The sequence below is a fragment of the Panthera pardus genome, unplaced genomic scaffold, assembly GCF_024362965.1.
Source record: "Panthera pardus isolate Hobbes unplaced genomic scaffold, ASM2436296v1 HiC_scaffold_11, whole genome shotgun sequence".
Taxonomy (NCBI): Eukaryota; Metazoa; Chordata; class Mammalia; order Carnivora; family Felidae; genus Panthera; species Panthera pardus.
Window position 1 is genome coordinate 42,509,320 of NW_026526666.1, and position 9,631 is coordinate 42,518,950.

The 9,631-nt window shown below is 42.9% G+C and overlaps 1 protein-coding gene across 1 annotated transcript in view; it reads right to left on the bottom strand.

The window, feature by feature from the left end:
- The window catches only part of ST6GALNAC5 (ST6 N-acetylgalactosaminide alpha-2,6-sialyltransferase 5), a 175,584-nt gene that overhangs the window by 4,689 nt on the left and 161,264 nt on the right, over positions 1-9,631 (bottom strand). The gene's annotated exons all lie outside the window — the stretch shown is intronic.

A 9,631-nucleotide genomic window follows, 5' to 3' on the forward strand; every position in this document is an offset into this window, starting at 1 on the left:
TTTGGCTGATTAAGCTGATAAGCACAACTCATATTTCCAAGTTAAATAAATTTCAATGAATAGTTTTTCTGAGATGTACACAGTAAGCAAGTGGAAAGGTTTTGGGGTTGTGAAATAAATGCGCTGACCGTCATTATCAAACAGAGAGAGTAAAAGTATACCATAGGACCTTCAGGTTTTGGGTATTAAAAAATTATTTTAATGTTTATTTATTTTTGAGAGAGGGAGAACACAAGCAGGGGAAGGCAGAGAGAGCAGGAGACACAGAATCTGAAGCAGGCTCCAGGCTCTGAGCTGTCAGCACAGAGCCCAACAGGGGGCTCAAACCCATTAACTGTGAGATCATGGCCTGAGCTGAAGTCAGATGCTTAACCGAGTGAGCCACCCAGGTACCCCCAGGTTTTGGGGATTTAGAAATTACGTATTACTAAAAGTTCCTACTTCTACTCTTGCCCTGTAAAGTCTATATAGCATAAGCAGCTATTTACAAAACAAAAACACATCACATCACCTTCCCCATTCCACCCCTGCTAAATCCTCCAGAGGCTTCTAATTATCCTAAAAGCATGGCTTATAGGGTGTTAAGTGAGTTGGTTCTTCCCCAGAGTCTTCTCCTAACCCAGCCTTGCCCACTGTGCTCCAGACATACTGGTCTTTCTGGTCGTCAAGTTGGTCAACCTCGACCTTGAGGCCTTTGAATTTGAGGGCAGTCACATGGTGGTCACGTGCTCCTACCAGTTCACTCCTTCTTACCATTGGAGATCTACTTAAATGTATCCCCTGCAGAGAGGCATTACCTGACACCCGCCCCTTTGCTCCCTTTCAGTGAGATTGACTGTAAGCATTAACCACTCTCCAGAATTGCTGTTGTTTATACTTGTTTATTGTCTGTTCATGATGGCAGGCCTTTGTCTTGTTCCTAGTAGGTGCTCAATAAATAACTTTTGAATTTCTGGTGTTGAAAGACATGTATATGGAGTTAGCAGCTAAACGGCAAACCTCTAAAGACAACTTCTCCTCCAACATGGAAAGTTGATGATCCTAGTTTGAAAGACAGCAAGCATGATGCCACAACTTTCCTCTTGTTTCTCTAGGTAGACTATGGACTCAAATCCAGAAATTCTAAATCCTTAATCCTTGCATTGAAAAAATGCCCAATATTTTTTCTGTGTCTCTATCCCTATTTCGCTCCAAATGAGAAACACTGGCTCATTTCTTCAAGGCAGTGGGCAAAGGATGAACATGTGGGGGTGGTTGGGTGCCCTGTTGTAGGTTACTAACACATCTAACCCCCAAAGAGCCCTGACCTCAGACTGGTTTCCATTCTAGTCTAGTCCACTCTACCTCTGCAGTCTTGAAGCCTAGATGATAAAATTAGTCAAGATATCCCAGCAGGGTAAACCTTTCTATCTTGAGCTACATTCACCAATTGGCTTTGTTGCAGAGCTTAGTGTTTCTCTTAAAAGGCCCAGGCAAACCACATTTCCATGCCTGGAGCCTTGGGGTCCCCACTCCAGTAACTCGGACTCTACTCTAACTTTGTTTCCCAGAGATGTTCATCCTGCTAGACACCTATTTGTTTTCTTCAGAGGAGATCAATACACAAATAGCTTCTAGAGTAGCAACTTTACTGAGGTCAGGGATCGAAGTCTTTTATCAAGAGGGGTGTCAAGTTCGTGGCTCTGACAACAATAAACCTTTTGAGCTGCCTCTCCTCTGAGGTTAAAGTTCTTCCAGGAAGTGAGATTTATTTTTGTCATGCAGTGTTTAAACGTTCCTCATCCTGGGTTGGATGCTATTCTGAATTAATGCTCCGCATCTCTATCATGCTCATCTCCAAGTATCTCTGCATTCTCTAGTGAAACATCAGGTCCAAGCCTGTTTCGTTAATATAGATTTCCCTTATAAACTTACTACAGAAGCCCCTTAAAATTTAGTAGAAAATATTTTCAGTCCAGAAAATACACTCTAAGAAGAATTCAAGTTGGAACTGACCACCACGAAGAAAAGAATAAACAACAAAACCCAGAAATTGGTCAGACAAATGTCCTCAGATTCACTCTGCCAAATTCACTCTGCCATGGCAAACTTTGGGTTAAGCCTTTATTCTGATATAAATCAAGTTTTAAACCTGATTTATCTACACTTTGAACATATTACTGGCATCAATCTGATTAAAGAAACAATTACGTTTCCAAAAATATCATGAGATTGAGTTGGCATCTAAAAATACAGAGAAATTGGAAACCAGCTAAAGGATGCTATATGGGGATCAATTTCCTTATTCAGGAAGACCATCTCTTTGAATGAAAACTTATCTGGCTCCATATTTATCACCGAAAGGGAGAATTAAGTTTACACATTTAGTTATTATGATTTCAAAAGCGTCCACATAAGTGAGGGTTGTTTCCACACTTTAGAAACTCTGTCCAAATGGCAGAGGAGTGCTTTGTGGGCCTTGAGAAGGCAGAGCCAAAGCGACTGCAGGAACAGCCCTCCCGATTGAAAGCCTGCCATCAGCAGCAATCCGCTGTGCCATTCAGGAAGCCCTTTGCAGTGGAAGGTCTTAATTCCTTAGGTCTTTTCTCAAACCTGATTTTCTAAAGGCTGCCATAGCCTTTTCTTCCTCCACCTGACCCAAATGAAAACAGCAATAAATATCAGCAGAATTTCCACACCGGGAGGCTCCCATTGTAAAAGGGAGGATTCTGGCACCCAAGTTCCTGTTTTGGGGATGAAGGTGTGGGGGCGGTGGGAAGCAGTGCTGAGAAAATCACAGAGCCAGTTCCCCACGTGGCTGCAGCTTGTCAGCAGCGCTCCAAGGACCACCTCAGGAATAAATCCTGCAAAATCATGTGCAGAAGGATTTTTGTTTCTTTACAGAGGAAGCAGAGGGGAGGGGAAGTGAAAGAACTAACATTGAGTGCACACAGGGAGCTTTAAAGAAATATCATTGCCTGTGTTCCACCTCCACAGGTTCTGGTTTAATTGATTTGGAGATGGTCCCAGGCATGGGAGTATTTTAAAAAGTGCCTTCAGTTTGAGTATCAAAATAAATAATTGTAGTACTGGATTATAAAACCCATAAAATAAAATAAATGTCCATGAGTCCATGATGATTTCAATAAATAACTGAATTTATAAATAAATGAGGAAGAAGAAACAGCATTTCCTTACAGAAAATTTCCAATTAATAAATCTAGAGAGAATGAGGGAATAGAGAAATCACCACTCGAACAACCCCATAATTGTTGCAGGCAAGGTGCTCAGATGAATGAAACATTAGTGGGGAAAAAAGATGAAGAGAAATAGGTTATTTGCATGAAGTATCTCCCCCAAGATATTTATTAATGACAAAGGGAAAGATAATAACTTCACAGTGAGTAAACCCAGCAGATGCCACCTCAGCCAAGTGATTAAGGTGAACATTGCCAGTAATAAGACATCTGATTCCTTCATGAAGATAGAAAAGAAAAAAAAAAAAGACCTTTGACATCATGTGCCTGTTGACATGGGACGCTGGGAAGGGCTTACTGCTCTCACTTACCCTCCCTGGGAATGGATACCCTCAATCCAATCATGAGAAAACATCACACAGATTCAAAGTGAGGGGCCTCCGACACTAATGCCCAGATTCTGTAAAGTCATGAAAGATAAGGAAAGGCTGAAAAACTGTCACAGATAAGGGGAGAGCGAGGAGACAGGATAACTAAACGCAAAGGGATCCTGGAGGAGATCAAGGGCATCAGCAGGAAAACTGGTGAGATCTGAACAAGGTTCAGGTAAGAGTTTTGTATGGGTGCTAATTTCTTAGTATTGATAATTATGCAAAATGTTAACATTAGGGGAAGCTGGGCGAAGGGTATGCAAGAATTCTCTGTGCTATGACTGCAACTTTTTTGGTACATTTAAAACTTCTTCAGAAAAAAAATTTAAAAAACGGTAACGTTAAAAAGTGCCTTAGGAGATTATAATATGCAGCTAGGTTGAAGGTGGGTGATTTAGTTAAGTACCTCCTAGGCTTTGGTGCTTCACTTACATTATCTCTTTCATTTCTTCATCAGGCAAGTAAGTAAGTATAAGGTAAGTATCACTGCTCCATTTGCTGAATGAGCCTCTGGCACACAGGTGGTGTCCAGTGCCTGGCTTTAAGCACACAGCCTCACTCGTGGGCCATGCGAGAAGCTAGATATGACCATTTCAGCCCAAACCAGAGTGCACAGCACTTCACGTGATTTAATTCTCACAGCGCCCCTGGGAGAGAGGTACTGTTATTTCCCCCGTTTTACAGATGACAGAACTCATGCATAGAAAAACTGAAGACTTTCAGGGCTCAGATTTGGACCAAAGCTGTACTCCTAAGGGTGAAGCTCTGTATTTTGGAAAAACTTCTGCTCCTTCGGGTGGATGTCTGTACCAAGGGCACCCCAGGTTCCTATTGGAAAATGGTTTGGAACAACTCTGTCCTGGCTGCATTCTCCCAGCACCTCCCAGCCTCGGGCTCATTTCCAATCATGTTCACTAATATTAATGGTAACAGGAGTTTGAAATATCCCATTTTTGAATCTTCTAAAGCTAAGCTGTACAACTGGAGGAAACCTTATACAGTATTAGCAGGCATGGAAGAATACTTTCATTTCTGGGCATGATCTGGATCAACCCTGATCTGTTGGTTTGGGCTGAGCTATCTACAAGGCTACAAGTGACCCAAGGAGAGAACGGTGGCTTTGCCTCTCTCTAGAGCTCTCAGACACTCTCTAAACACACTTCTATGCTTGGCATGGTACCTGGCATACAGTAGATAGTTAGGAAATGCTTGAGGAATAGAGCCGAATCAACAGCTGTCAAGGGTCTAGGGTGTTCTGAAACTGGCTCGCACTGGGGGCCTTTAGGGACACTATGTAGCATTCAGAAGAAAATGTGCCTATAGCAGGACTTCCTATACATCTGCTTCATCCCTATGAGACCTGCTGAGTCACCTTTACTGTGTTGCCTCAATTTCTTGTCCTTCCAGCCTCTTTTGGAAGGAAAACATCTGCACACCTTGGAAGCCAGTGGAATAATACCGGTGAATCTGGAACACAGAGAGCACTGAGAGCCTGCAGCTGTCTGTGCTTCACAGGGCAAAGAGCCAAAGTGAGTCATCTGAACCCCCCACTCACTCCCAACCCAGGCACCTCAGGTGGTGCTATAACATCTCTTATTAGATCAGTGGACCCATAGGAGAAGAGAGTAATGAAAATACCCCATGACTGCTAAGAGTTGGTCAAATTATGGCAAAGACGGAAGAAGGAAATCATGGCAAAGATAAGCATCTAAGAAAAAATACAAAAATATATCTGAAGTCTACTTCATAAAATGTGAACCTCTCAGGCGCATTACCATTCCACACCTGTCCTCTGTAAGCATCTGATTCAACACTGTGGACTGTCGCCAACTAGGAACTTTCCCTGTTACACTGGCAGCTTTATTAATGTTCACTAGCTAATAATTCTAGCAGAATCAACTCTCTGATATTCACGATACCTTTGAGATGTCCTTCACATTATGGATGAGATATTAATTTAGTTCCATGACAGTGATCACTCTGAGTCATTACTCTGCTAATTAATACTCAAGAAATGATGGGTGACAGAGAGTTGTAAACTTGGTAATGTGTTAAGTATGACCAGAAATAAGATTATTAGGTAAAATTTAAATGCTTGGCCCATTATTATCGCAAATAATTTACAGTAGAAAATGAGATTAAAAATACTCACCATAACTTAGTTTGGAAGGCAATGATAACAAGATTTTTTTCATTGCAATTTATAGTTCATCCAGAGAGAATGGATTTGGCTTCCTATATGGATATGGCATGACTTAAGGGTCTACTGTCCATATAATAATATATTTTGAGACTGTCTCTGGTGCAGCGTGACATTAATTTTCCCCAGCTTTCAGAATACTGATGAGCCTGGAGTCAGTGATAGAGGCAGGATGGAGACTAATTGCCTGATGCCCGAGCCCCTCTGTGAAGGCCCAGCACTGGCTCTGGCACAGAATGAAAACAGGTGGCCACCACTGACTTCCCAAGACCCTTGAAATCTGAATTTGCCATTTGCTAATTATACTTTTCATTCCCCGGCACTTTCGGTATTGGGATCAATATAAAATCAGTTTCTTAAACACTGCCAAGGAAAGGAAGGTTTTCCTCTATTTGTTGAATCAATCAATACTGAATGCATACTATGTGCCAGACACAATAACAATGTGGGGAGGCACGACCCCTCCTCTTGAAGAGACTACGGGCAAATAAAGGATATGGACAAATGCATCCGTGAGGTGGGACGGGGGAGGGGTGACGGAGAGCCCAGTGGGGGCCCAGGTAGGGTCTGCCTCAGGAGGTGAGGGAAAGCCTGGAGGAGATCCTGCTGCATGTGAAACAGTGGAGTGGGGCCCTGGACACCTGCATTCAAATCCTAGCTCTGTCACTTACCGGCTCCATGACTGGGCAAGTGTTTTCAGTCTTTAAGCTTCACATGTGAAATCATGATAATAATAATGTTTATCTCATGGGATTATCATAAAGCTTCAATGAAATGGTGCATGTATTCATACTAAGCGCAGGGCCAGCACATGGTATGTCCAGGAAAATATCAGTCATTAATATTATTGCAAAGAGCCAGCAGCAATCAGCCAGATTAAGAAGGCGGGGATGGAAATTCCAAACTGAGGGCAAAAGGCCCTCCGTTGTCGGCAGGACGAGTTCCTTTAGAAGTTTTCAGTATGGCAAAAAGAAGTCTGAGTGAGGCAAGAAGATGAGACTGAAGCAGATGCAGAAGCCAGGTCCTGATAGGCTGTGTGCTAGGCTAAGAATGTGAACTCTGCTCTAAAAGCTTTGGGGAGCTGCTGAGGGGTGTAACTGGCAGAGTCAGACGTGGCTTATCCAGCCACAGTGGGGTCTGGAGAGGAAAGAGAAAGGCTGGAGTTGGGGAAAGCAGCCAGGGGGCTACTGTAGCACCAAACTAAGGAGGAAAAGTTTGCCTGCTAGTCAGATGACTTTTACCAGTGTTAGATTCTACAAGGTTTTAAGTAATGTGTCCGTCATCTGCCATTTATATGTCCATTTGTATGTCTATTCCTTCCATTTTGTGGTTTTAAATATGAATGTAGGGTTATCATTCTTCCTGAGGAGTCCATGTGCTTAATAGTTTAGGGGCTACTAGAAGTTTTCTTGCCAATGAATGACTCCTGGAAGTAAATCAGGCCCTTTGGGTGGGAGGGAGAGGGAGGCCAGACTTCCAGGAGAGCTGGATGGAAAATGGCAGCTTTAGGCACGTACAGGCGAACTTATGCTCCCTTATCTTGGGAATCAGTCACTCATGGATTGCAAACACTCATGTTTGCTCCCCCAGAGTACACTTCATTTCCCTACTCCCTCACACTCTGTCCCCTCCTTCACTCCATGCATATAGTGGCTGACATTCCCTGTGGGTCACTGCCACCTTAGGCTGACAGAAATGACTGCAGAAGTAGCCCTGTGTTTGGTCTCTCTGTGCCTTGGTTTCCCTGGCAATAAGGGGCAATGATTAGATTCTCCTGAAAAGTGTGTGACAGTTTGATTTAGATTGGAAAGTGGCATGACTGTATCTTAGACCAGAGGTTGTCAAAGTTCTTATTTGCCACACAACCCTTTGTTATATAAGAGCCCTTATGATAGAAGTGGGTCTGCTCTTGATGGAGTGGGGACAGGTGTGCCCAATATTCTTTCTGTCTTGGCTCCTTGCCCCTGGTCTACCTGATAGGGTCGGAGGGATGCAAGGACCCAGAGGTGGATGTTTGAAATAAGCCCTGTGGGTCAGATGCTACTGACAGGCAGACAGTGAGTATTTTCCCCCACAGTCATCTTGTGAACCTCTGTCCCTTTTGACTGAATTGTGTCCAAGTGACAGTCAGGAGACTGAAAGCAGAGACCCTGTCCTTTCCATCTCTGATCATGTCCTCGGTACCCAACACGAGTCAGTTGAGTGAATGGAAGTTTCTGTGATTAGTTTTAGCAAATAACTCCTTTTGAGGATGTTAGTTGTGTCTTAAAGGCTAAAAAGGTTAATTTACCAAAAATAAGCAGTAGGCTCTCTTTTTGCTTGCTGAAATCTGACCCCATGTACCTAACTCTTCATTCCAGTGAGAAACTGGGCACTTTAAGGAAGCAATAGAATGGGTAGGTACAGGGCGCCTGAGTGGCTCAGTTGATTAAGCGTCCAACTTCTGCTTAGGTCATGATCTCACAGTTCGTGGGTTCAAGCCCCATGTCAGGCTCTGTGCTCAGAGCCTGGAGCCTGCTTTGGATTCTGTGTCTCCCTCTCTCTGCCCCTTCCCCATTTGTGCTTGCTCTCTCTCTCTCTCTCTCTCTCTCTTTCTCCCTCTGCCCCTCCCCTGCTTGCACTCTTCCAAAAATAAATAAATGTTAAAAACATTTTTGAAAAAAATTAAAAAAAAAAAGAATGGGTAGGTACACTAGAGCAGCCTCATGTGTTGACATACTGTAGGAGCTGGAGGCCATGTGAAGCCAATTCCCAATGGTGTAGAAAAGTGGGATCCAGTTCATACAGGAGGTCATATATGTTCTTCCTTTTCTAGCAACCAGGCTCTCCTCACCAACTGGGCACCATCTGCTAGACATCTCCTTAAAATGTGCTGCTGGACATCACGCTTGCAGATTAGTGAGTCCTTTCACCTGGTAAAGGTACATGTAAATGTGTGCTTAATAAACACCAGGGGTGTGCCAAACCTTCCTCCTCTATTATCTTGTGGCATTATCATATAAACCCTTAAGGTAAGTATGGCTGTCTTTACCATCTTACAGATACAGAAGCTAAGGCTTCAGGGATAGTCATTAAGTAACTTGCCCAAGATCATTAAGGTCAATAAGGTCAAATAACTTTCTCAAAGTCCCATCGCTTCTGAGGAGCAGAAATGGTTATTTTTTCACCCATGCAAATACCCTTTTACAAGAGCACTAAGGAGAGAGTAGGGGACAGGGCTATTCATTCTCTTGATATTTACGACACATCTGCTATAGGCTAGGAAGGTAAACACATGTGGGACTGTGCACCAGGGCTCAAATAGTGAACCGAATACACAAAAATCTCTGCCTTCGGAGAGTTTATCTTCTGGTGGACTCACCAGCTTGAGTTCTGCCACCTCACAGAACTGTCCCTACTATTTATGGACGCTGGGATATCTGACCTCCATAAGTCCTAGAGCTCATGACACATGAACCCCTCTTGGCCCATATAGTTCTCAACTTCTTTCAAAACAAAAACAAAAAGGGGAAATGGTTAGATGAGCAGCTGGACTTACAAGTTGCTTTTTCATTCTCTGGTGGTAGATACTGTTTGCAAAAGTGATTTGACTCCCAGTGGCTGTGTTGGGTTTATTACATTTTTGTGTGGATACAGCTTACTGTAAGTTTCTAGAAGGCAAGAGCTGTGTTTTATTCTTTGAATCCCCCAAAATTCTTAGTACCTTTTGGGGCAACTCTCAAGGACTTTGGATAACATTAATAATTATTTTATATATCTTAAAATATAATATTAATATATTAATAATATTCATAACCTTAAGTCTTTCCTGAGCACTGTGTGCT